Here is a 27,308-nt window from a genome sequence, read left to right as displayed (position 1 = left end):
TCATGGAAACAATAATGTTAGTAGTAACACCCGGGGACAAGAAACGAGCTACCTGGATCAGGAAACAAACCCGAGTTGATATCATAGTTCAAGCAAAGAAAAAAGAATGGACTTGGGGTGGCCGTGTGGTGAGATAAACCGACAACCAGTGGGCGATTCGGGTAACAGAGTGGATACAAGGAGATGGGTCTAGAAGAAGAGAAAGGCCAATAACACGATGGAGGGATGAAATACAGAAATTCGGTGGCCAACAGTGGACTCGAGTGGCGCACAACAGGAGTGGTATGGGAGAGGCCTTCGTCCTGCAGTGGACCTGAGCAGGCTGTTGATGATTTATTTATTTATTTATTTATTATTTATTTATACTGTCAACCCTCACTTGAGGGTCATTACAGAGAGGGAAGCATAAGATATGGAAAGCAAATACAGACATTGACACTTTCAGCAACTTCGAACAATAACAAAATAGCATATTCATTGCTCGGCGAAGTAAACATCAAGAGCACATTCAAATTTCTTAACGTCAGAACTTTCAACAATATGTCGCGGCAATTTGTTCCATGCTTCTATGACATCGGGAAAAAAAGATTTACGAAAGACACCGTGAGATTACCGAAGGGGCGATGTGTAGGAAAAAGGCTGACCAGGGAGCTCGGTGATGTGCCTGCCTTCTGAACTCTCACGCTAGCCAAAGAGTGGCAGCGAGTTGCCACTGTGGTTGCTGCAGAACATTAGAGGCTGGCCTTACAGCAGGCGTGCTCAGTGCAGCCTTGCACTTGGGACATTGACACATTTCTTTGCACAGAGTGGGGCCTCTTCCTTGGCCTCTTGGCAGCGGGCTGAGCTGGCGGGCGTCCAGCTGGCACCCTCTTAGAGCCTCTTGTAAGACCTGGTCGACGCCTGGCAAGGCTCGTAGGCTGCACCCTTATCTGACGCCCCCTACGCCTCCGTGCTGCTGCAGTTGCCCTGAAGGCGAGCATAAGAGCAGTTGCGTCACTTCCATTTGACACACGGCCAAGTTCCTGCCCAAGGCCCTGCAGTATCTCCAGGTATGCCGGGTTATGCTCGCTCATGGCATGCAGGCGTCGCAACTGGGACTCCAGGCTCTGGTAGGCATCTTCTCGAGCCTGCAAGAGAGATGTTGGCAGCAGCAAGTTACTTCCTGTCTTCTCACCCATTACAGCTTGCATTTTTGCTTCCGTCATTCGCCTTCTGCTTAAAGTTTATTCTTGTAGTCCATCTCACAAGGCTTATGGGTGCGTGAAAGCTATAGCCATTAGACACTCATAAAAGGAGTGAACACACCCCGAGAAATGAATACGATTTGCAAAGTTGTGGTGAACAGCGAGGGCAAAATTAAATAAAGTGGAAAAGTTTTGTTAAGAGGGGAGACTTCTCTTAAAACAGCTTCCTTTAATTTTTAAGTAAACTCTGTGAACCTTGTCAGTCTTGCTGTTTTTTTCCCACTGATTTCAAATGTGCCGTTATTTGTTGAGTAAGTCAATTAGTTCCCAAGATGATTAAAGATTATTAGTCATTTTTGGAGGAACAATAGAGAAAACAGTGGTGGCCATAAAACTGTAATCTTTATATTTTGTAAAACTACGAACCATGGTGAGTGGAATAAAAGAATCGGTCTTTTGATGCACCACTTGGAACTAATTTTACAGCACGTGTACACTAAACTTTGGTGTTTGAAATGGGCATTCGAAAGGGTTCCTTGCCACTGGTGCCACCAAATTTTGATGAGCTGTAAAATTAGTTCCAAGCGGTGCATCAAAAGACCGATTCTTTCTCAAAAGACCGATCCAGAGTGCCTTGCCGTTTAACCTACAATTGACGTTCGACGGTAACCTCAGTATCAAGGCAGCCCCGAAATTTGCTTTGCTCACACTTTGAATTAATGAAGCTGCAGTCGGTACATAACATCAAGGTTAAGTCAAGTAGCAAGTACAGTTGTGCTAAGTGAGTCTTTGTTTATCATCCTATCTTATTTTGTTCAGATTTGAGCCGTGGTAACGTTTCTTTCTTACGCACCCATCCGAGGGCAGTTATGCTATTACTACAAGCGATGTAACTACAGCCCTCTTATTTGAGTCGAGAAAAGCTGTCGCAAAACCTCGGTCTTCCCTATGCAAGCCACGGTAGCAACGAATGGAATGGCATGCGCCGCTAGCATTCTGGCGTTGATAAGGCTTGGTCATCACACACCAATCTTGCAGCCAAGCCCCATCATGCTAATACTACAAGCGACGTAGCCAGAGCTCCCTTATATAACTAAAAAAAAAGCTACCCCAAATACCCGATCTCCCCGATGAAAGCCAAACAAGCCACAAGTGAATGTGCGCTTTCGAACAGAAATAGCTTGCAATTTGTCTCAAGGCAGCCGATAACCACAAGTTAAAAAGAAATTGATTCTCTTCTGCTGAAAGGAATGACCCCAAAGCACGAGAAGGACGTGAAACCCGCCCACTGCTGCCCGCTTTCCGGCGCTTTCTCGCGCTGCGTCGACGCCGATATCTGGCGAGCGTAGACATCAGCGTTGCTCGTGCATCAGCTCGCGCGTCAGCTTGCGTCGCCACGCGAGAAAACGCCAAAAGTACGCTGCATGTGGTTGGGTCTTTAACTTGTACTAAATGTGCGTCAGCTCCCCAGCGCCGCAGCCCCAGCCTCGGGCACGGAGCGAAACTATCGGCCGTCGCCCAAAACGGGAAACAACAAAAAAAAAACACGTCGCATGAAGTAGCGCACGAAGAGAAAGTGACGTCACGCTGTATGAGCCTGCCTTGGTACTTAGCTGACACACAGCACCTCCAAACCATACTAGAATGTGGTGCAATAACACCAGCCTTTAGAATGAGTCTTTAGACTGTGCTGTGCACGCACTGTTGCTATTATCTGGTAGCATATATGCCCTGGTCATCAGTTGACCGTACGGTATGCAGTGGTGCTGTAATACTTGCCGGGGCAAAGGGAAAGCTACATGGAGGTTCAACACTCACAGCCAGTTAGACCCCTCCCCCCCCCTCTTCCCTCGCGTATACGTAGACAGCCAGTGAAGGCTGAATGCGGCAGATTTATTGTTCCTTTTGGGTTGTCAGTGGACGCGTGTTTTGCCAACCATCACCACTTTTCCAGCCCCCAGCAGGTGCTGCAGCCATGCAAATGCATCATGTCATGGTGTTTACATGCAGGGAGAAATCCACTCCCTGAGTGCTGGGACCATATCAGGTGCAATGGTTACAGAATATACTGGAGGGGTCCTTACATATGAAGGACCATTTTGATGTAACTGAGGCGGTGTGTTTCCAATGAGTGTAGTCTTCCGAGTGGTAGCCCTGTACTTTTGGGAGAACAGCGCAGGTGTTGTGTAAAGAACGTAGGGGCTGCGCTGCAGTCACAGAAAATTGTTGTCCTTGCATTTTATTGTTTACATGTAAGTTTACACTACATTTCTTCCCACTTTCTATTACTCTCAGGTATTGTTCTGTTTTTCTTTAATTTGCCGGTATCACTGGGGTAATGTCACATAAAAATGACTTGCCGCATGTAAGAGTGAGCAACAGTATTGCATCATGTGTCTGCATGAACATTTATTTGCGTGCTCTCACCTTTTTTCTCAAATGCCAATATTTTAAAGAAGCCTCAGACTTTGCTTAGATTTTGGCTGCTCAGACAAGCAGTAATGAAGGGTGCATTAATGTCAGTGAGCCAGGCTTATAATATATGCATACGACTGAGAGCTGCACTGGATAGTGCCTCGTCATGTCTGCACACCTTGTTTCTCTGAAGTTGGGGTCCCACATGCTCACAAACAAAAACAAGCAAATACTCTTTTTCTGTGTGCTCAATGCGGACACCGAGCACATGCTTACCTGAGCAAGCTGGGCAGGGTCTGTCTCTCGCACAATGGGTGCCAGGCTTGAAGAGGGCTGAGGGGGTGCGTCAACTACACTGCTGGCCTCAGTGTGCGGACCTTCCGGAGTGGTGCTGCCGTCTGCATCGTGCTCTGGGAGCTGCTGCTCTCCCCGGAAAGGCAGGAAGAATTCCCGGGGCGGGCATGTGTCGCCCAAGGCCAGCTTGCCCAGTTGATGGCGGTCGTCGGTGCTCAGGGGAGGAGCATTGGGAAACAGGCCCCCAAATTTTTTGTGCACCAGGGCCTGATGTTTACAAAATGCCCCCTGCTTCCCGGTGGCACAGCTGCAGGCTCCGAAGTGTGCATACACTTCATAAGTCACACCCTGGTGCGTGGCACTGGGCACCGCATACAGCTGGGGACCAATCTGCTGAATGGTCTCGGCTGCACTCTCGGGCATTCTTGATAGCAGCCGCTTGTACACGAGGCGGTGATGGGAAACGCGGTTGTTGGCGTGGCGGAGGATGCGGCTCTCAAAGTAGCGCTCCCACACCACAGCCACCGAGTCCACCAGAGCAACCACGTTGAACGCTTCCGCCCGGTTCAACACAATGTCCTTCAGGACACGGATGGTGGCCTCCGCAAAGTTATTAGTGTTGTGCCCCCGTGTTGCAACACCAGCACGGAACAGCATTACCCACTCCTCCTGTCTTGCGAGGAAAGCCTCCACTCGTTCCACATAGGCAACGTCCCATTGGACCACAGATATCCATAGGACGTCCGTTTTACAGCCGAACGTCCAAGTCCCGCGCTTGACGTCTGGTGGACGTACTTCGGATGTATTTTTCTGGGAAACGTGAGTGTCCGTTCAATTTGGTCCGACGTACGTCCGAGCTACGTTTGTGCATGGACGTTCACTATGGTCCCATCAATAACGTCCACTGGACGCCCATCGTACGTCTGTATGGTTGAAGCAATATTCCTCGATCTTGTTTGTAACTTATCGTAATTAGTATCGCGTTAATTATCTTATCTATATTCTTGCTGCCTGCAGCGGGGGGCAAACAATTCGTAAGCTCAGAAACAATTGCAATAGCTGTAACCCTCGCGCCTTTCTGGCTCGCGCACAAGTAACTCGTTGCGGGCTGAACGAATTCAAAAAAAGAACGACAGCAGATCTCGTAAGTTTTATAAAAACGGTTGGGTTGATATGCAATGTTGTATTGTTTGATTTGCTGCTAATTAGGCTAAAAAGTATTTTTTGTGCGACTAGTTTTTTTTTCTTTTTTGCGATGCAAAGCCAACACTGGTCAAGACACGTCAAGCCGTACAGCCATAGCCATTCGCTTTTGTGCGACAATCCATCTTGTGCGAGTTGTGAAGCGCCAACGAACTTAGATTATCTTACAGAAAGAAACCCTGCTGCTTCCTTCTAGACATCTTTTTGCGTCCTCAACGAAAGGTAAGACATTTTTATAAGTGCCGGTGAGTGGGGAGAGGGCGAGGAAATCGTGTTTAGCTTTCCGTGTACTGCAAACGCCGTACCAGCCGTACGTTGTGCCGAAGTTAGGCATGACTGGATTAGAGCGTTTTGAATGACAGTGTAAAAACGCGCTCAGGGAATCACCTTTTCTTCGCAAACATAGGCTCTTAAAGCTATCAGCAGTACGTGCACGTACTCGTATTGAAAGAAAGTCGTTGAGCATGCCCGCGTTCGCATTCAGCCCGGCTAAGGTGGCTAGAATGAGCCACCTTAGCCCGGCGCTACCTAGGACGGGGTGTGCGCAGTGGCTACTTTTACGTTCACTCAGGTTTACGGAAAGGGTTGTAACAATTTTTACTGTGTGAGCTCGTTGCGGAGATGCGTTATGCATTGGCCTTGAGGTGAAATGTAGGCACGTGTCACGAAACGTGTGGGAAGTCGTACGGTGAGTTTTAGGTATGGGGGTGATTTCACGACCCCAGAGGGTACGCGGCCGTATAGTGTTTACGCCGAGGTGCCCTTTAGTGTGGCTCATGCCGGCGAACGCGGTGAAGTAAACGCATTTTGCCGACGCGAGCATGGAGCGTGTACTAATATATATGCCGTGCTTGCTTATGCACTTGTAGACGCACGTATCAATACCCGCCGCGGTGTCTCAGTGGCTAAGCCGTAGTGCTGCCGCGCCCAAGGACACGGGGGTTCAATTTTTGGCCGCGGCGGCCGCTTTTCTGATGGAGGCGAAAAGAGAAAACGCCCGTATGTACGGCATTTAGCCGCACGTTAAAGATAACCAGGTGGTCAAAATTCATCCGGCGCCTTCCACTACGGCGCGCACACCTCATGTTGATAGACGCCGTCAAAGCGCGTAGGTGAAAAGCATGCATCGTATCGAAACGCACCTCACTGACTCTGCAAAGCTTGGAGTTGGGCTACTTGGTGATTAAAAATATTGAAATATGAGGGGTGGGGGGAGGGGGGAGGCATTTAGCCTGGCCAATCAGGCTTTCGGTGCGCAGTTACGTCCCTCCGCAGCTGCCAGTCACCGTGTGAATGTATTGTGTATAAGGACCTTTCACACTTGCGACAGGAGCAACAAAAGTGGTGCTGATTTCTTTTCTTGTTGGTGTGACGAAAATTGCTCGAATCTGCATTAGCTGTAGATTCGCGCCAACCAAAATAGTTCAAAAGCAGGCTAAAATTCTTTTTGTGTGTCTAATTATGTAGCCATATATAGGACTAAATAAACCATGAAGTTTGATTTTACATGTATTTGACTTCTTCTGTCATGTGGCTCCAAAAAGAAACCTGTAATTGTTGCTTTTGGTTTTGCAGGTGCTGACCGAAGAGTTGGGGAAAGTTTGAGCCGAGATGTTCCTGGCATGAAGCGTGATGGGCACATGAAAGGTTGTACTTACATTGGAGGTTATAAAGCGTTAAATAAAAAATTTTCAAGCTTTGCGACAATGTCTCATCTGTTTTGCATGCCATATTTTGCAACATGTAATCTATTTCATTCAGTATATTAGTTTTCAGCAGCCTGCTTAACTGTTCAATACTTCACTTTTTCAAGCTAACTTGTTGTTCTTTAGCGTGCATTGCTGGAAGTTGTCTTTAGCAGTTTAATGGAAATATCCCAAACATACTCGGTATAGATTCATAAAGCTTAATAGTGTAGGTTTCAGTTTTTAGTAAACTTGAGAACCTGTACTTGCTGTAAATTTCAGTGCTTTATTGATAACATGCCTTGAAGTACTACTCCAGCTTTAAGAATACTCAATTCAAAAGCCCCTTCTGTAGCTTGTTTTGGCAAAACCCTTATTATAAATGCTTGTACCACACAATGTGTGGACTCACAACTCCACACCCTATTCATATTTTTCTTGGCAAGAGTGGGAGCAGTGATGCTTGCAGTAGCATAATACCGTGGAAAGTTGCGAGCTTATTATCGTAACCACTTTTCAATACGGAACCATGTGTACACTGCGGGCTGTCATGTTAAAGCATCCTGTTCACCGAGGTGGTAACTGCCTACTGCAACTTATTTATATTTATATGTGTTGACACAACAGCCCGCAGTGTATGCATAGTCCTTATTGAAAAGTCATGACGATAAGCTTGCAACGTTCCACTGTATTATGCTTCTGTAACATCACTGTTTGCACTCTTGGCAAGAGAAATATGAATAGGTTGTGGTGTTGTCTGACCACAGAGTGCATGGGGCAAGCATTTATAATTAGGGCTGTGCCAAAACAAGCTACATAAGAGGCTTTTGTATCAAGTATTCGTAAAGCTGGAGTGGTGCTTCAAGGCATGTTATCAACAAAGCACTGAGGTTTACAGCGAGTACAGGTTCTCCCCGATTCGAAAAATTTAGGACTAGAAGCGGACGTCCGGTGGACATCCAATATCCGCATTTTGTTATCCCCTGGACGTCCCCTGTACATTTCGGTTTGGAAATGTCCAATTTTGAACATCCGCCGGATGTCGGAAAATCCGGCTGGGACGTCTGTCGGACGTTCGTAGGATGACCAATTCCTTTGCATCGGACCATCCCACGGACGTCTGTAAAACGTCCGCTGGCTTTCTGCGGATGTCTGACGGACGTCCAAATGTCCGACACCAGATGTCCAACGGATGTTCGATGGACGTCTGTGGTCCACTGGGGTGGGACTCGGACTTCAGCTTGGCCGTTGCAGCTGCCAGCTTTTCCACCGTGTCAGCATACATGATCTGAAATAACAGATAATAATCGTGCAGTGAGAAATGTGGCCAGCAACAGTTCACAATCCTCATTTCACAAACATGCAAATTTACTTTCCAATCGATTTCTATGAAAAGTGCTGTAAATACACCACATTGAAGCTTCTTTAAAATACTTTAAAAAAATCAGACTGCTTGTTTCTTATCCTAGAAGATTAAAGTGAAAATTAAATTTTATTATGTATTTAAAAAAAATTGTCACCAGACTGTGCCTGCTTATTTAAGGTACAAATTTAAGACACTCCTACCTTTGGCTGTGTTTTTACAACTGCTTTTTTGAACTTGGTTTATGCTGGGCTATAAAGATGCCATTTTGTTTTCTGCTCAGGCTAGCACCACAAGCCAAAGCTAAAAAGATAGACAAACATGAAATCTAAGTTTGTGTGAATTTTGTACACAAACAGGAAAGGTTCTTAGGCCAGAGAATGTTTGCAGATTGTTATCATAAAATATCGATAATTAAAAAAGTAGATTCCTTAAAGGATTGCTTGGGATATGCAAGACATAATCAATATATTATGTTTATGGTCGTTTTTTTTTGTGGTACAACCCAATCTTACCTTATTTATACACCCCAAACATGTTTAAGGAGGATCGGGTTAAACCCAATTTCTCCCCGAATGGACATTTTCAAAGTGCACTATCGTGTGCTGACGGTCCGCTGTTCTAAACCAGTACTTGATAGAGGCAAGCCCCACAAACACAGCTTTTGAACTTGTTGAGTATTGGCATGACTCTGCCGCTCGCTACCCAGGCTGGAAAATGCTGCACTGACATTGTTCCGCCTAGCTAGCGGAAGCTGTGTGGTCGAGAGAACTTTCTCCCGGCTGAAATACGTTTAACGATCGGACAGACCTCGAATGGAGACCAACATGTTGTGCATGCAGATAATTATGTACGAAAACAAGGGTGTGTAAACAATCGATGAGCAGCTTTTTGTAAATAAAATGTTTCGTTTCTTAGAAGTTATTACTGCTCTTTACTGTCATCATTACTGATCCATTTCCAAACAAACGCCAAATATAGAGAATTTGCTAAAAAACCTCGATATTCTTCCGATAAACAGCGTGGAACAAATACCACTTTTAATGCGTTATGGTCGAATTTTTTCACCAAATGCGACCCCCCAGGGTCATTTTTTTATTGCTGTTATCAATTATTTGGACGAGTCCATATCGAGATAAAATTGTAATTTTTTGGTGTGATCATAAAGTGAGAAAAAAATCATTTATGTTGTTACATACACAGGGTTTATTCATGAATAACACAAGAAAAATTCTAGGAAAGTTTCATGGGCGTAAGAAGCGGGAAGTGCCCGGAGGATGAAACCGAAATCAACCACTGCGCACCCACACGTGACCCGATGCGCAGGCATGGCCTCTGGATGAGAGCACAGGCCTTTCATCCAGCAGCCGTGGCGCGAGCGATAGCTGGCGTGCTGCTGTAGTAAAGCATTAAAAAATAAAAGCAGAGCCATCGGCGCAAGAGAAAAATTTCACGTATTTCTGCAGTGTGGCATTACAAGCCAAGTGAGAGAAATGATCGAAAAAGGCGCACTGTTGAAAGAACCCAGCGATGGTGTACATGTGTGTCATTGACCATTTTGCAGGTGTTTGCCGGGGACGTACATGAACACCATTGAACCTGAAAGGGTTAAGAATCTTGTAATACCTACTGATAAAATAAACTGAGTATTACTCAGTACAAGATCTGTAGATTTGACCCGACAAGACCCGAATTCCGGAATGGTTCAGCAAAAAGACTCGATTTCCCCTCAATTATCAATTTGAAAAATAGCACCTGATTTTTACCACCGATTTAATAAAAATATAAACCCCAAAAACGAACAACCCTAATTATGTTAAAGGAGTACTGACACGAAATTTCAAAGCTGAGATAACTATGTAAAACGCTTCCTTTTTATCAGGAGATATCTCCCAGCAAGTTTCAACAGCAACCGTTCAGCGAAACATATTTAAAATCCATTTTAATCTTCGCCCGCACGAGAAAGCCCAGAGCGGGCCGACGTGACATCATCTGCTACGTGCCCCAAACTGCCGACGTCGGGGCTCCCGTGACGAAGCCGACGCGCTGGCTGTGGTTGGCGCGCGCTGCTCGGGCGTGTGTACACGTCATGGTTTTGGGACTGACGTCATGCTGCCCGGGCCTGTGGGGACGGCGAAAACCTCGGCCGGTCTGGGCGCGCGCGTGCGCTCGCTCGCGCGCGCTTCCAGAGAGGCAGCGATACGGCAAGAATGGTGACGTCATGTTATACATGCTGTCATGGCGGCCGCTCGGCGTTTTTCAGTCGAAACCGAAACTGGCACGAATAAACGACGCCGTAAATGAATGTTTACGCTGCGCTCGACCGTCTAATCTGTCATTCTATGATTAGTGGGCTGGTAGGCACGCATAGCAGCGAAAAAAACGTAACATAAAAATTTCGTGTCAGTACTCCTTTAAGGCATCTGCTGTGAGGGGGTCATTAGTTTCTCTTGATAAAACAAGTCTTTAGAATGTGACTAGCGCGAGTTTATTTTTATGAGCCTAAAATGGTGTTGAGGCACTGTTGGCCTCAGTGAATAAAGCCAAATAGGTCATCGCCCGCAGTTACACAAACCGCTGAGCGCGGAGATATAGGCACTATTACCACCGGAGTGGGCCACACCACCTTACGGTCATGTTACAAACACAGTAGCAACAGCTGGCAGTTTGTCTCTTTTCTTTGCCATAAACGTAGACTGTACCCACCTCAACGTGTTGGTGCTGCACCAGCCTAAGCCAGTCCGAGGTGACTTTTTGCTAGTTCCTCTTTGATTTACGCGCTCCAAGTCGCAGCGGCGCGGGGCAAGCAAAACACTCCTCCTTCTCTCACTGTTTTTCCCACTCTACCTCTCCCCGGCGCGACTTTAGCCGCGCATGCGCGACAGCGGGGTAACGGTCGCTGCAGCCCTGCAGCTGCCGGAGCAACAGCGGCGCCGGTGCGCGAGAGAAGCCGCGGGGCTCGCGTGCGAGTCGTAGCATAGCGGAAATATCGCGACAGCGTTCTAAAGACCACAGAAGAGCGGTTATATGCCCCATGCACAGGGAGGAAGCGCAGCAAGAAGTGATTTTGCTTCGTGTTAGCAAAAGGTGAGACACTCGTTCGTAAAGCGTGAATTTAATCTGAACGATAGCGCGGTGTCGTGAGCTGTACAACTACGTGTACCGTGTTCGATGTCAATTTGTGCTATGCCGTGTCGAACATCAGTGCTTATCGTGGCACGTTGCGTTTGTGCTCGGTCGTATTTTCGTAACATGAATAAAGTGTTGAAGTGCGATTTCTGCTGCTGTCTTACTGTCCCAGCTGCGTACGTACGCCTGCATGGAGGCGCGCCGGTCTCGGCGAGGCCTAGTGGGCGGCGCAGGGCTAGCGGCTGGCTAGCGGGGCCGGCAGCGGAGCGGCGGGAAGAAGCGGGGGGAGGAAAGCATCAGCCCCCTCCCCCCCATTTTGCGCCTCCTCGCTGTGTTGCCATGACAATCAGTACGCCTCCAAGCTCAAGATGGCGGTGACGTTGCTATGGCAATTACAACTCACTTTTGCCCGCCCAGGCTCGCCAGGGGAGGATTTGGCGCTACGACCACAATTAGGCGGGACGCTGGGTTGAAGGCTAAGATGCCGCGGACTGCCTAAGCCACGAGCCAGCACATGTTCCTTCATTGCTTTTTTGTGCATGGTGCAGCCAGAGCCAACATGCTTTGTTTATAATCTGCTCTTACATTACTTTCGACACCATTTTTAATGTTCTTTTCTTATTTTTTTTTCATTGCAATTCATTTTGGGCAAAATGGTGGGGAATTTTAGTTATAGGGGCCATGAAGACAAGATACAAGTTTAGTTCAATAAAAAGGCTGCCTTGTAACGATAACAACAATGCAGATTGTATTGAAAACTCATAATCAAGATGTTAGAAGAAACAGTCTGCAGCGGCGCCTCCCTAGCCACTTTCTGGTGCTTTTTTGTGACGTCACAGAATCTTGTTTGTGCAATTGGTGGTTGCCGACCAAAGCCATCGCCAAGAAACTCGACTGGGCGAGTGTGGCAGTGGCTCTAGTGCCATTTGATTGTACTACTTCAATGCTAACCGATAGTTGACACTTTGATGAGCATTTCTTAGTGCCAGCCTATAACATTCCACTCCTACACATATTGCATCACTACGGGGTGGAATTTGAAAGCTTTTCTATATTCATTGCTTTTTTCTGTTACAAGACATCTGGCGTGGTTGGAGTGGAGTTGAGTGAGCTACCAAAGCCTAGTTCTTTCAAACTAAACAAAGTTGTATTTTGTCCTCATGGAGCCTTTAAAAGGACGGCACCAGTCTTGGTTATGGACTTGTGTTCCACCTCAAATAAGCCCAAGGATTTATTTGAGCTGAACCACATTAACATGTATCAGCCATGCCTCCTGTCTCCCTAGTTCGGGAAGGCCTTGTCTATATGTACGCAGACTGTGTTCACACTGTCTGTTGTGCATAAATGCTTTTGGAGTGGGCACTAGAAAAAAAAAGGGCAATGCTAGAACTGCAACTTTTATGTGGTGTCGCCAAAGTGGGGACAAAAAACATGCCCTTGTTCGTTTGAATATGAAAATATCTTACCATTTGAAAAGCCGACATCAGACGACGCCTCTTGTCTCTGTCAACCTTGTTTCTAGCTGCGGTCAGCCAGCGCCACTCAGCCTGCGCCACATGAAAGTGGCACAGAAGATGTTTTGCTGTTGGCCATGTTTCCTGCAATGCAGCCTTCTCTGAACTCGAATTGTCCGTCATGAAGACTTGTGGGGCCTGCAAAATGGTAAAATGTGGCTTATTACACATAACAGGCCAAATGGAAGGCTACACAACTCTACTAAAACTGGAGGCTATACATGTTTCAGTTCCCTTCCTTGCAAATAGAAAATTTTTGCACTTATTGAAAACAACCTACTAATGCTACTGTGAAGCCTGGGCACTAATTTAGAGCAACACAACTCCATACTTTGACACTTAAATTTGTCTACAACGCATTATTTTATTCTAATTTAATCGTTACAGTCAAACCCAAGCACTGACTTTGCAGGACACTCATGCAAGGTATAACACACTGCCACGGCTCTTTTGAAACAGTGTCACAACATCCCTTACACATGCTTTATGACATCGTAACATCATAGAGGTGGTAGTTGGTAGTTGTCTTCAGCAGTGGCCATAATATTTTGGGCCCTGCTTAGCATGCAGATGCATGCCAATCAATAAAAAATGGTATAGAGAAAACATGGACCAATTTGTTTCATCTAATGTCTGACAAGCAGTGCCACATTAAACATTAACAATGAAATCATCTTTAACATTTTGAACTTACACACTGATTCCCAAAGCAAAGTGGATAGGTGTCCTTCAGCAGCTGGAAGGCTGCTAGGTAACCCTCAGTGCTTTGCTCGTTGTGGAGCAGCGCTGCGATGGGGATTGCACCAGCGCTTGTTGCCACCAGCACCAGCGTCACGGTGCACCTGGTTGTGTCGCAAGAGGAGGTTGAGTCAATGAACACAATGTCCCGCGCCACATCCAGTGCCTTGGCTCGCTGCATGATGGGGGTCGCCACCAGAACTGCCCAGCAGGTACTGCTGTCGCTCCTGCTGACAGTCACGGTGGTGCCTGCAAATTTTTGTACAAGGAATCAGTTGCACTTTCACAATTAAGTCCCCCTTAAGTAATTGTGTTGGGCCCTCATGGCCTCAGAACCACCTTGTGTACACAAAAAAAAACTGGCCTTGTATGTGCTCACTTCACTGAAAATAATTGTCGAAGAAGAATATTTGTCTGTTGCCCCTGCCACTTCAATGCCTCTTCCCGCCCACTTCTTGCGCTCTGCCTTTTACGTCATCCTCCGCTCCTGACAAACACAGCGGAAGTTTGCTCAGGTCGGCTCACTTTTGCTGCATTTCACTGCTCACATGCCATCTATTGGAACCTTTTGTTCCCGTTGCACTTGGAATGCCACTTAAGGGGCCATGAAGACAAAACACAAGTTTGGTTCATTCAAAAGATTGCCTCGTTAGAATCACACTGACACCGCCTTTAGCTTAAACTTCGCTCAAATAGGCTATATAATTATGAAAAAAGGGAATGGCTATGCGACTCACGAGCTCATTTCCCGCAACAGAACCTATGATGTCATACCAGCCAGCTCTGTGAATAGCGGAAGCCGGCAAAAGCAAACGCAAATTAGGCAGAGCTTATCAGCTTACCAAACGAGCTATTTGCACTTAAATTTAGGTTACATTCTTTTTAACGCAGTAAGAATGGTGGTACAAACAGTGGAAGTTACGAAAGCACACGTAAACATAGAAGTACCAATGTGTACTGCTGTTGGTGCTCCGTGCACTATGCTTGGTTTAGCTGCACAGGACTGCGGGGCTTTGGGGTTGTCTCAGACGACAGTGGCGAGTTGACGCATGCAACGGTGTCTTACGAGACCATATTTGTCGAGAAAGCACACTGTTTCACGAGACGATTATTTTCTCCCTGAACAAAAACAAGTCAGGAATAAATACGGTCACAAACAAAGCAAAGGCAGAAAACGGATTTCTGCGGTATGGTGGCACCATCTAGGTTCACTAACAGTAAACAAGACTTCACAATCGGCTTCAGAGCAGTCAGTTCCTTTGATGTCATCGCAGACCACGAAAACTCATGATTTAGCGGGAAAATAAAAGAATTAACTTAAATTGAATAATTTCTTTTCAGCCTTTTCGCCCGCTGCGACGGACAAGTGCCTGACTGCCCATGCTCGACGACTCCGCGTGCAACAGGTGGAGGCAGCGTAGTGGTACAAGGCAGCGAAGCGGAGGTCTGCCAGCGAGCGAAAAGGCTGGCAGACCTGCGGCGAAGTGCGGCCGACCGCTTCACCCACCTGGTGGCGGAACTGGTGTAGACGACATGCACCGAGGTTTGGCGGGCAGTATTCGTGTCTGGGAGGCGGAGTAGTCTGTCCTCATAGTGGCTCTTTGCCACTGCCTCCCGTGCCACGAAACACGACCAACCGAGTTTGCCTTGAATGGTCTCCAACGGCATCTGCTTTCCTGCCCCAAGGACCAGCCGGCCAACACCCCTCTGGCACCTTTCCAGGAATTCCCTTACACCCGCCGAGAGGCAGAGGACCGCGTTGGCATAGGTGAGTCCAGGCACTGCCACCATCTTCCACAAGGCCCTCATCACCTCGTAGTGGTGACGAGGGCCTCATCACCTCGTAGCCGCTGCGGTGCAGCTGCACATGTTGCCGGGGGCCCCCCAGGACACGCAAGTGGTGGCCATTTGCAGTGGCGACATCACACTCCGGGAGCAGCGGGCCGCCCTGGATCGATGCCCCAAGCGGTGGAGCGCCCCTGGTATTGACGGGGTGACGTACCAGATGCTCGGGAACCTGGAAGTCACTCAGCTGGAGCCGCTTCTGCAGCTCGTCAACCAGTGGAGGGATGGCAGCCTTCCACCTTATTGGTGGGTGGCACTTGTCAGACCGATGCTGAAGGTCGGTAAGCCACCCACCGAGCCTGCATCGGACCAGCTGGTTCCCCTGACGTCCGCAGCGAGGAAGCTGATGGAAAGCACGGTCCCAACCTGCCTCCAGTGGATTGCTGATCGACGGGGCGTCTTCCAGGAGCAGCAAACAGCTTCAGGCGCCACCGCTACACAGCTTACTCCATGGGGGATGTGGTGTCTATGCTGGAGCAGGCCCGCCATCACAAGGAGGTGGTCTTGCTCCTGCTGAACATGAAGTCGGCATTCGACTCCATTTCCCCACGGCCATCCTGGAGGAACTGGACGCCATGGGCGTTCTGGGGCGCCTCCGGAGTTACGCGAGGGCATTCGTGGCAAACCGGACCCTTCGAGTCAAGGAGGGCCGACCAAGCAGCAGCCCAAGAGACGTCAGCTCTGGGGTTCCCCAGGGAAGTGTGTTCAGCCCATTTCTCTTCAATCGCATTCTGGCTCCACTCCTGGACTGCATCCCAGCTCGGTTTGCGTTTCCAGCGGGGATGCCGAGCTATCTATGCCGACGACATCGCTACCAGAGCACATGGACCAACAAGACTACTATGCAAGGTGAAGGCGTGCCTCCAGGGGGTGCTGTGGGCAGTCGTCTCCTTCCTGACAAGCCGCGGCCTGCACTTGTCCAAGTCGAAAACGCAGGCTTTTTGTCTTCCACCCGAGGGGGCTACAGGGCACGCAAGGCAACACCACCGCTCACCTTGAACAGCCAGTCCCTTCCGTGGTGCACAAGCGCCAAGTATCTGGGGCTCCTGGTTGACTGCTAGTTGTCCTGGCTACCTGCGGTGAAGGCGCTCCGGCAACGCACGAGGGTCCGCCAGGGCGTGCAGAGGTTGCTGGCACGTGGCCAGGGCTGCACACACACCGTGGTCCTGCGGTTGTTCCACCATATGGCGTCGTCTGCCGTCTGCTATGCTTTCCCTCTGGTGCAACTGAAGCTGCGCCGGTACCCAGGTAGCACAGAATGTCTAGAAAACGTCGTATTTATGGAGGAAACGTCAGAAAGGGATTTCAGACAGGAAAAGATGGCTTCTAGAAGTCAATCATTGCAAGGATAATATCCCTCAGACAATGACGTCTTTAAAACGTATTTCTGATAACTGCTGTTAGCAGTTCTTCCTCTAGCCTTCTTGTAGCCGGCCGTACAGTCCCGCGCTTGGGCGCGCGCTGGTTTGAGAGTAATCAGGTTTGGCGCCAACGGTACGGCCTGATGTGACTCCATGGACTGGGAAAACAGTGGATTTCCTCTCTGCCTCTACCTCCTCCGCAGCGTTCGCATGAGCTTGGGCGCGCGCTGGGTTGAAGAGTAATCATTTTGGCGCCAACCCCAACGGTCAGTTTGCGGCTGGGCGCCGATCTTCGAGCTGTGTAGCCCTCATTTTTGTAAGTATTTGCTATCTGTGCCGTTTTCATTGGTCACATATTGTTCCGCCCGTTGATACCGCCGCACTGTGACATGTTTCTGATGTATTTGTGACAGTGATTCTGAAAAAAGCTTTATTTCCACCCACAAGCGCCCGTTAAGTTGTCTTGATGTGTGCAGTTTCGCGATGTTGTCAAACACGAGTGTTCTATACGTAATACCGTGGTTAGTTTTAAGCGAGAAGTATTTGGTTAAGCAGCTGCTCCTGGAATATATTGTTGGCATTGTAACATTTATTAAATGTTTTGGTTTACTTGCGCGACAACTTGTGCTGCATCTTGGCATCCTTGGTCGGAAACGCTGAGCTGCGCTTTCACCGTATTTTTTAAGAAAGCCGGCGTCAAAATTTTGCGGCATCTTTTTTGCACTAACCCAGGAGGGCCGTAGGCGAACAAGTGGGTTTGTGTCACTCCTTATGAGAGGATTCTGTCGTCCCATGCCATGACGCAGTGCCTGCCTGACAGGGCGTCGTGGGTGAACGCTTAGCCAGCCGCAGCGCCTGAGATATCCGTGTTTTGATGCCGATAAAGCTCTGCAAACCGCCTCCAACACGGGTGCCTCTGCTCGAAGCGGCACTGCGATTTTACTGGCGCGTGTTTATTTTTTTTCGCAGCAATTAATATCAACGTATTGCCGCAATTAAAATCTACGTAGGTTCAAATCGCGATCTGTTTCGGAACCGACCCGACTGTTGCCATCGCAACATGCCGCCCCAACCAGATGATAGACGTGGTAAGCGTCGCAATATGTTAAATCCTGGTTAGATGATAAGGCTCTTTCGGCAATGTTAAATTAAAGTAGTGCAAAAATGTCGCGCGATGGTTAGTTTTGCATATTTTAAGCAAATTTTAAAATATATCAGCTTGAAACATCAATTCTTGGGAGTGGATATTCGGCCGGCAGCCGGCCTACCCGCGCGAGCGGAAGTTTGCCGGCAGTCTCCCCTTATTGGCTTGCTGCGGTCACATGATTAGTGCCGGCATGCTGTATGAGAACGCGCTTTGCCGGCAGACAGCTGGAGAGTTCTCTTTCGCAAGCTGCCGTGAAGCGAAGAGTGCCGGTCTTCCGCGCTGTAAGCTGTTATTAGCCGGCAGCTTTCTTGGCAGTTTTCTGTCGGAGCTGCCTAATTATTTTCCGGCTCCTTGCCTTAGCCGCGACACATCGGTGTTCCGTTAGGTGAAGGGTGCATGCCTTTTGTGCTAGGATAATTATTTGCCGGCAGCTTGGTTTAACTAAAGGTCATATTCTAGGCCCGATTTTAACTCACCGTGGCGGCGCAAATAACCGAAATAATTGCCACCCGGCCGTGCTCTCACGGCAAATAATTATTCTGACACGAAATGCCGGCACTCTTTGCTCGGGAAGGACAACTTCCGTGACAGTACGACCACGTGGGTTATTTCGGTCATTTGCGCCGTCACAGTGCTTTTAAAATGGACCTAGAATAGGACCTTTACTTAAACCAAGCTGCCGGCAAATAATTTCCTAGCCCAAAAGGCCTGCACCCTTCACCTGACGGAAGATCGCTGTGCCGTGGCTCAGCGAAGCAGCTGGCAAATAATTAGGCAGCTCGCGACAGAAAACTCGGGCCAGAAAAACAAGCTTGTGCCACCTCGTCAGACGTTAGTCAATAGGTAGTCAACTCCTTTTTGGGCTGTGAAGCCTGCAGTGTTAAATGAAATAGCACGATGCTTGCGCTGCTTCAGCTTGCCCTGGTTCAACTTTTTATTATCTTATTGCAACTGCTCAGTTTAGTTAAATTTATGTGGTATGTACAATAGGCCGTAAAAAAGGGATGTTCTCTGAAATATGCGTGCGTGTACAACTCTTTTTAAGAGGCTGTGATAGCGAATATGCAAACACGAGGAGCCACGGACGCAGAAATGAAGACAGTCATCATGATCCAGCTCAAGAATGCAAAGGCGCGAACGTAAGACCCACATTGACTTACACATAACAGGGTATTTTAAACGGATTACACACCTAGGGTTCTTAATGGCTTTGTTTCTGCAGTTCATCCACACAACCTGAACAGCTGGAGGTACGACCAGTACAGCACAGCTAATTAAGGAAAGTGCAAGAAATGGGAAAGGCGTCGTCGACAGAAAGGTCACAGAGGATTTGCCCCTCATCAGTGCAGACAAGAGGACTCCATTATCTGTTGTGGTTGCTGAGGGTATTTTTTTTTTCAAGCATGTATGAACCATGACTATTGATGAAACGTTTTGGCATTTAGGATAGGTTTACTACTACTGGTGATATTTGCTAGTCGTGCCGCACATGGCTTTTTATTTGTTTAGAAAAATTGTGCATTGTTTTCTTTTTTTTTCAGCCATGTATGAACCATGTGTATTGAAGAAAAGCTTTTGCATTTAAGATATGTTCACTCCCGCTGGCGATGCTTTGTTAGTCATGCTGCACGTGGCTTTTTATTTGGAAGAAAGTATTTAACACATTTTGTGGTACATTTTTACAATGTGATCTTTCAGATAAACGCAGTTCAATTGTTTCACTTTCCTAAGTGACTGTCATTTTTTGTAGAACAAGTTGTCCTTGCATCTTATTGTTTAAGTTTAAAAACAAATGTACAAAGTTGTGGACCTGATGGTACAATTTTCTTCTATTTATATTTTTTCGTGAAAGTTTTATTTGTGCTGCATACTTGCTTTCAAATAATCATACACAACTGTACAAGTTGTGGACGTGATGATGAGAGTTTCTTGCGTGTGCCTTTTCTGTAGTGTTTTATTTGTGTTGCATTTGTACCTTCCAATATCCATAAGCAAGTTCACAGAGTTATGGACCTGATTTTACAAGTTTCTTGCATTGATTTATTTTGTTTTGTTTTCAGAGTTCTGTTTGCCCTCCATCCTTTGTTCAAAAATAAGAAAGTGTAGAGTTCTGGACTTGTTGATACAAGTTTGTTGCATTGCTCTTATCTTGTTAAGTGTTTTATTTGGACGTTTTTATATAAGATGCTTCTGGCAGGTGGAAAGGACGCTTTCACCGCAGTGTTTTCTGAATTGTAACGGTATTTTTCTCCTCAGTACATTACCCCCATTGCTTGGTCTCAATAAAATGTTTGCTCGAGCCAAATGGCTTTTAATTTCGAATGCGTGCAGCAAAGCCGCTGCATTCGGCCCCAGCATCACCTCCGGGGGAGGGGGGTATGGCAGGGGAGTTCATAAAGCCGTATTTCATACGTCTAAAAAGCGGCTCTAAATATCCCAAGAAAGGGATTCTTAGCATCTTTCTAAAGCCCTTTGCTAGACCAGAATTATCAGAACGTCTTCTAACCATCTAAAATGCGGATTGAAAAGTCGCATTGACAGAATTATACAGCTCTTGTAAAATCCAACTTCTAAACCGATTTTTGAGGATGTTTTAAAGAGAGTAAATAAATCGTCTAGAAATAGTAATACCCGCTAGACATTAGACGTGATTTAAGACCTTTCGAAAACGTCGCGAATGCGTGATCGGATTGTCTGGGATGTTTGCAAGCCGTTTCTTTCGTCCTGAAAAATCGCGGTAGTAGAAGTATTTAAGCTCTTTTGTGCTACCTGGGTAGGAGGAGCTAGAGGTGGATCAGCACCGGGCTATCCGTCTTTGCTTGGGCCTTCCGAGAACATCTCCAGTGGCGGCAACATACACGGAGGCAGGCTGCTGGCCAATCCGGATGCGGGCCCTGCAGGTGGGGCTCCACCACATCCACCACCTGCAGGGCACAGCGGACAGCGCGGCACTCCTCCAGCACCACCGCAGCCGGCCCAACTCTCGGATGGTCATGCAGCGATCAGTCCCTACGAGAGCCACATCGCGTTGCCGCAGCAGCCCCACCTGGAGCCCCCAGGCCCGGGGCAGGCTCTACACATCGCCACCACATTGCCGGATGTCCAAGAGGTCCGTCCACTCCACCCCAGGCCATCCACCAAGAGGTAGCCACCCTGCTGCAGGACGACGCTGCCCGACTTGTGAAGGTGTACATGGATGGCTCCGTGCAACAGTCGACGGCCACAGCCGGAGCCTCTTGCATGGCCCTGGAGCTCGGCACCACCCAGGTGCCATCCATCCTCGCAGAGCTGGCTGGACTTCATTTGGCTGCGGATCTTCTAGAGCAGGGCACCCACGTCTGGGGGACCATTATCTTGACTGACTCCCGGTCTGCCCTTCTTCGTCTGCGCGCCGCCGACCAGCCAGCCAGCTCCAGCGGCTACGTTAGAGCAGTCGCTGGTGGCCAACCTCCATGCGGTGGAGGCCCAGGGGTGGCCACTGCGACTTCACTGGCTGCCATCGCACGTGGGCATCATGGACAGCGAGGTTGCAGACGCCCTGGCCAAGGGTGCTGCTTGCCAGGCAGGAGCCCCAGCCTCCCAGGATGTGGTCTTATTCGACGCTGCAAGGACTATCCTGGCCCGAGTGGTGGAGGCCATGCATCCAGATGCCCGACCGGTCAGTGGCCACACCCCACGAGTCCTGCCCGGATGCATCAGCAGAGATGCCCAGTCGCTCCTGCTTCGCCTGCAGCTTAATTGCTGCCATGTGGGAGCCCTCCTGCACCAACAGGGCCGCTGGGCGTCCCCCACTAGCGCCGGCTGCTTGGAGTCCGAGACGCTCAAGCACTTACTGTGCTCTTGCCGCCAGCATGACACCACGAGGGATGAACTCCAGGCCGCGCCAAAGCGACTCGATGCACCAAGCCACAAGCTGGAAGAGTTCCTGTTTCCCACAGGACCAGATGCCATCCGACGGAAGGACTTTCCGGTTCTTACTCAAACGACTAGACTAGTCGTGACAGGACTAGTGCAGCGTTTGTAGCCGTCCAGCCATGGACTTGATGAACGCAACATAGACTTCCCCACTCTCCTCTTTCCTCCCTCTCTTCCTATCCTTTGAAACCTCCACTACACTTCCTTGTACTGGGTTGTATGAGGGTGGACTCCCCGAGTTCAAAAATATTGCGTTCTTTTCTCTTCCCTCATTTCTAAATAAACCACCACCACCACCAGAAATAGGTTTCGTGCCCTCACTAATGACATGTCCATTGTGCTGGTGGGAGGTGTAAACGTGTGCGTCCACAGCCCCAACGCGGACTTTCCGGTATCCTCAGTGGTCAAGCAGATTGGGTATTGCGCAGACAGCGCTGCGACGTGGGAGAGAAACAGACAGCTCCATGTTTGTCCACTAGAATAAATATCGAGTCCTTCGAAGTTTTATTAAGCCAAGTGCTAATTGCCCGATCGCAAATTACAAACGTATTTTTTCATGAATTTCGTGTACTGCGCTCAGCTTCGCCAGTCATCCCTCTTCACAGAGAGAAAGGGCACTAATTTTTTGCTTTTCGCCTCCATCAAAAAAGCCGCCGCCACCGCCAGGAAACAAACCCGCGTACTTGCGCTCAGGAACACAGCTTCGCCACCGTGGCGGGTCAGCCCAGCTGGAGCCAAACTAGCCTGTTATAGCTCGTTCCAGTCACCAGGCCGTAGCGGCGACAGTGGCACGTGTCTCAAAGTCACTTCACTCGCAGAAGCACCACGCAAAGGAAACTCATACGTCGCATTCGGCAGGAATCGCATTTGTAATATTGGCTCTCTTTCTAGCATCCTTCACCTGGAGTGCGGAATATCAATGCTGCCTCAAGGTAGCGCTTCTGCCGATGCAGTTTTAATTTTTTATGCACATCGCAATGAAAGACACGCAAATACAGGCACAATAAAACACGTAGAATCAACGACGGCCAACAGCCGACATGAGCCACGCCTATAGAACCCAAACGTGTAAAACAAAGTAGAAATTATAACGAGACGCTTCTTAGTTCCAAAAAGTGATTTCGAAATGAAAACAATTTTTTGTTAAGACTGGTGCTGCTGTTCTTGCGTCTGCATCCCGAAAAAAGAGAGGTCTATTTGCCCCTCGGGACGGCCCGCTGCATTCTGGTAGTGCAAGCAAAATGCACTGTTTTTTTTTTGTTTTTTTTCTAACCCCGGAATTATTTCTAAACTTAATCACTATAACAAAAGCACTTTTAGACGAAGTAAAATTGTCAATCACGGCACTTGTGGCAGAATTTTTTTAGCAAAAACTTCACTCCCGTAGCCACAAAGTTCTTGCCGGCCATGCCACGCCGAACTTCCGGGTAAACTGCCAGGTATGTCGGCACCCATGGAGACATGGAACGCTTCCACAGAATTACGTAGATACTAGTGCCAAATTCCACTCTAGGTAAGCTAGTGAGAATATCTACGGTGTAGCCCAACAAGGCGGGTTCGATTCTTAGTCACGGTGGCCGCTTGATAAACAGCACGAAGTAACACAATGCAGAGTAGTAGACACACGGCCGTTACTTGATGCTGTTTCTCACGTTTTTAACATGAACCAACCAGACCACTTGCGTCCTGCTTTTTCTGGTGGAGGCAAAAAGCAAAAAGCCCGTGTGTTCAATATTTCACCTTAGATCCGCAGGTGGTCAAAATTAATACGGAGCCCACCACTCCGCTGCGCCTCATAACCTACGTAGTTTCAGCATGTTCAACCCCACAGTCAATCAAACAAAAATATGCATCTCAGAGACTAAACAGAAATGATAACACGTGCATATCATGCACAGGTACAGACTAACAATGAAGAACTGTTTTCTGTTTCATGTTTTGCTTTGCACAAGTGTGGTTTGTCTTGCATAACCAGGCTTCCATTTGCAAACGTTTCAAACAGATGCAGGTAACATTTCACCAGCATCCACCCTTTAACACTAGCAAAATCGAGGGTTTTTAGTGAACTTTTTTGCATATTTTACTTTTGAAGTGTTCTGGAAGCCCATTCATGCCTGGCCAGTTTATCAGCACTTTTTCTAACCAATAAAGACTATATACCGTATTTTCTGGTCTATAAGTCGCACCTTTGTATAATGCGCACCCCCTTCAAACTGAGTTTTTGCAAAAAAAAAACGTATATAAGACACACCGGTATACAAGACGCACTTGTTAAGTAGGTAAACTCATAGAGAATCAGATCGTTAGAAAGTGCGGTGAAAGTACATGGTTGTGGCGGCCGCCGCCTAGTAATGCATCCCCCTGTAAGCAGGGCTAGACACGGGCATATAACATCCAAAGTCTGGACATAACTACTTCTCAAAAGTGGTTTATGGATACACACAGATGACATGTACTTACGGACTGCGTTTAGGCAAAAACATCGAAATCTTTTCCCTCAGACTCGCTAACAAATAATTCAGTATCTTCAGTGGGAGTTCCACCGGTGCATCACTGCCATCCTCCGACTCTCTGATGTCATCTTTGCCAACATCGTTACCACTCGCGGACCGGATTACTCCGTCCTTTATCAACCCGGCTACAACTGTTTTTGCAGAAATGGAGTCCCAAGAGACCCATTTGGCCACCTCTCCAAACGTCGCGCGTCTCTTGTGTGCTGTCGTAAATCAGCACAATAAAGGTGTCATGGTGGATGGAAGTGATGCGACGGGAAGTCGCACAAAAATCAAAACTTATCTCCAAGCTGTCATTTTAAAAATTAGCAGCACGTTTACCTCCTTCAGAGTAAACTGCAATAGTGTCTGCAATTGTCTGCAAGTGTCTGCAATAATTCATGAGCTGCATTTTGTTTTTGCAACCCAGTTTGATGTTACTTTGAATTTATTCTGAACTGTAGTTACTGCGCATGGCCTAAAGTGGCGCGTGGTTGTCGCAGGCTATTATCATTCTTTTTGACTAGAAAAAGCTGAAAATTCTTTGGTGCAATGTCCCGAAGCGACATAGGGGCTATGAGAAATGCCGTACCAGTCGTCTTGGGATTGATTTACACCGTAGAGCTGTGTCTCGATGTGCGCTGGCCACGCGCGGCCGCCGCGAATCAGATTTATTCAATAAGGGATGTTGGGTCGATGTAAGTTAATGTGTCGTGGTGAGCGGGAGTGAATGGACGAAAGCGAAACAACTTGGGGCAGTGCCAGATGAGGTTGTGGACATCGGCGGCGATGGAGTGGTGGCAGTAGGGACTTCGGGGGGCGTGATGGGGATAATACCATTTTTGAATGGTCTCTTGTGCCGAACAGGTGTTGGTCAGGAACTTGTTTAAAACATTTTCTTGTGCTCAAGTCAGGGTGGGGAAGTGGAAGAGGTGGCCTGAAGGGGGCAGTGCCTTGAGACATAGTTGTTTCAGTTGCCTGAACCTACGGAGCCTGATGGTTTTAGCGAGAGTGGGGTCATCGTCAGAGCAGCTAGGCCAGGGGTGGTCCGAGAAGGGCGCCGTCGAGGGTCCATCGGAGGCTATTGTGAGAAGGGCCTCCTGTGCAGCCACGTTAGCTGCTTGGTTCCCAGGAGCGGCTGGTTCATGAGCGGGGGTCAAGTCCATTCGGACTTGGCAGCCTGATGCTTGGAGCGCATTGATTTGATGAATAATGTGATGGACAGAAGGGTGGGTAGACCTGGGATGACAAAGTTCTTGGATAGCTTCATATGAGTCCGTTAGGATGCGAAGGTTGGGGGGAATGGGAGATGGTAATCCAGGGTTCGTACAGGCTTGAAAAGCAAAAAATCCAAGGGTTTTCAAGGACTTTCAAGGACCAGAAAACCCATTTTCAAGGTCCCCATATAACGTTTTATATGCGATTTTTTATAATTTTCCAACACAATGCAAAAGTTTTTTATTGCACAATACCTAAGCACATTAGTGCACATTTAGATAGTTGCTAACGGGTTCGTAAATGCTTCCCCAGCTTTATTTTTTATTTCATGGCTCGTATTTAGAGGTTTTTCTTTTTCCTTTGTGTTTGCTGAGGCTGTTTGATTTTAAAACTTAGTTAATGTTGCCTGCATCTCCTCCTTTGTCAGCAAGAGTATCAGCTAAAATTAAATCCGCAAGTGTTGCTGCAAGGCAGGATGAACAATGTACACGTCCACCATTTGCACGAAAAAGCAAACGCAGATGGAGCGTATGAGGCACAGGAAACACGCAAGGAGCATGCGTCCACAGACTATATGGAAGATGCAAGATAGAGAACAGAAGCTGGCTTTCATTGGATTGTATCGTGACATGGATTGGATTGACAAGTGTCTGCTCCCACCAAACTTGTAATTTCACGCAATACACTGAAACTTGATTGTTACGATGTTTCTTTACATTTGTTAGCACCTAAAATCCCCGACAAACACTTTGAATTCTTGTGAAAAGACAGGGCCATTGATTCTCTCCGGAAAAATCAAGGGTTTTCAAAGACCATTTAAAAATTCCAGGACTTTCCAGGCCTTGAAATTGACACTTCTAAATTCAAGGGTTTTCAAGGTTTTCAAGGACCTGTGCGAACCCTGTAATCGTACATGAAGTAATCCAGAGAAGCACGAATAGCGATGAGCTCCACGTCCGTTGAAGTAATATGCCGTACCGGTCGACTTGGGATTGATTTACATCGTAGAGCTGTCTCAACGTGCACTGGCCGCGTGCGGCCGCCGCGAATCAGATTTATTCCATACATAAGTCACACCGGTGGATAAGACGCACCAATAAAAATTTCAGAAAAAAACTGCGACTTATACACCGGAAAATACGGTACAATAAAACCTCATTACAAGAGACACTCAAGGGAACCAAAAAATGTCTCTTGTAACCAAGGTCTCTTGTCGCAATGTTGCTAACATGGTGAACATAGGTAAACCAACCAAGCCATCTTCCTTCAAATGTCTTTTATAACCAAGTGTCTCTTGTAACAAGGTTTTACTGTAGTGCTAATGATTAGAGTGTATTCTTAAATGACACACATGGGGTAAAGCTGGGTAAATCCTTCTAGAGATACTCTAGCCTTAAGGCTCGTAGTCATTGTTCAAGCTTGCGCGCAAGGCCAAGGCATATTTTTAGTGATGCTTTTGCGACAAATGGCACATTGGCTTTCTCTCAATACGCGATCCTTTTTAAAGAACACTTCGTGTGCCAGTGCACACTCTGTCAGCAATTATTTGTTTTGTCAGTGTGCAAAAATCTATTGCAACTTGCAAGTTTTTTGTGCAACCCTTTTCTGACACGATTCAAAGGCTTTGTGCTCGTATGCACTTTGAGAAGTGGAGAGTGGTGAGGGAAACTTTTTTGGTAGATGCTAGTAATACTGGCATATTAGGTAGCATGCAATCTTCTATGCTAATACATAAGCTGTCGTTTTGAAACAAAACACGTCAGACATTGGCTGCAGACACTGAATTTTTTCCACATTGAAAATCT

General features: G+C 47.6%; 1 pseudogene across 1 annotated transcript; it reads right to left on the bottom strand.

Annotated features, from left to right (window-relative positions):
* Positions 1-759: 759 nt before the first annotated feature.
* Positions 760-13,965, bottom strand: LOC144158481 (uncharacterized; annotated as a pseudogene). Its single transcript, XR_013320077.1, has 5 exons — positions 13,482-13,965; positions 12,740-12,925; positions 8,002-8,069; positions 3,876-4,602; positions 760-1,127 (listed from the first exon to the last, which is right to left on the bottom strand). The product of XR_013320077.1 is annotated as an uncharacterized LOC144158481 (transcript).
* Positions 13,966-27,308: the final 13,343 nt, after the last annotated feature.

Source organism: Haemaphysalis longicornis, unplaced genomic scaffold (genome assembly GCF_048455015.1).
Source record: "Haemaphysalis longicornis isolate Haplotype H1 unplaced genomic scaffold, Haemaphysalis longicornis Haplotype H1 scaffold_10, whole genome shotgun sequence".
Classification (NCBI taxonomy): Eukaryota; Metazoa; Arthropoda; class Arachnida; order Ixodida; family Ixodidae; genus Haemaphysalis; species Haemaphysalis longicornis.
The sequence above is the reverse complement of the archived record's forward strand: the minus strand, read 5'-3'. Positions and strand labels throughout refer to the sequence as shown.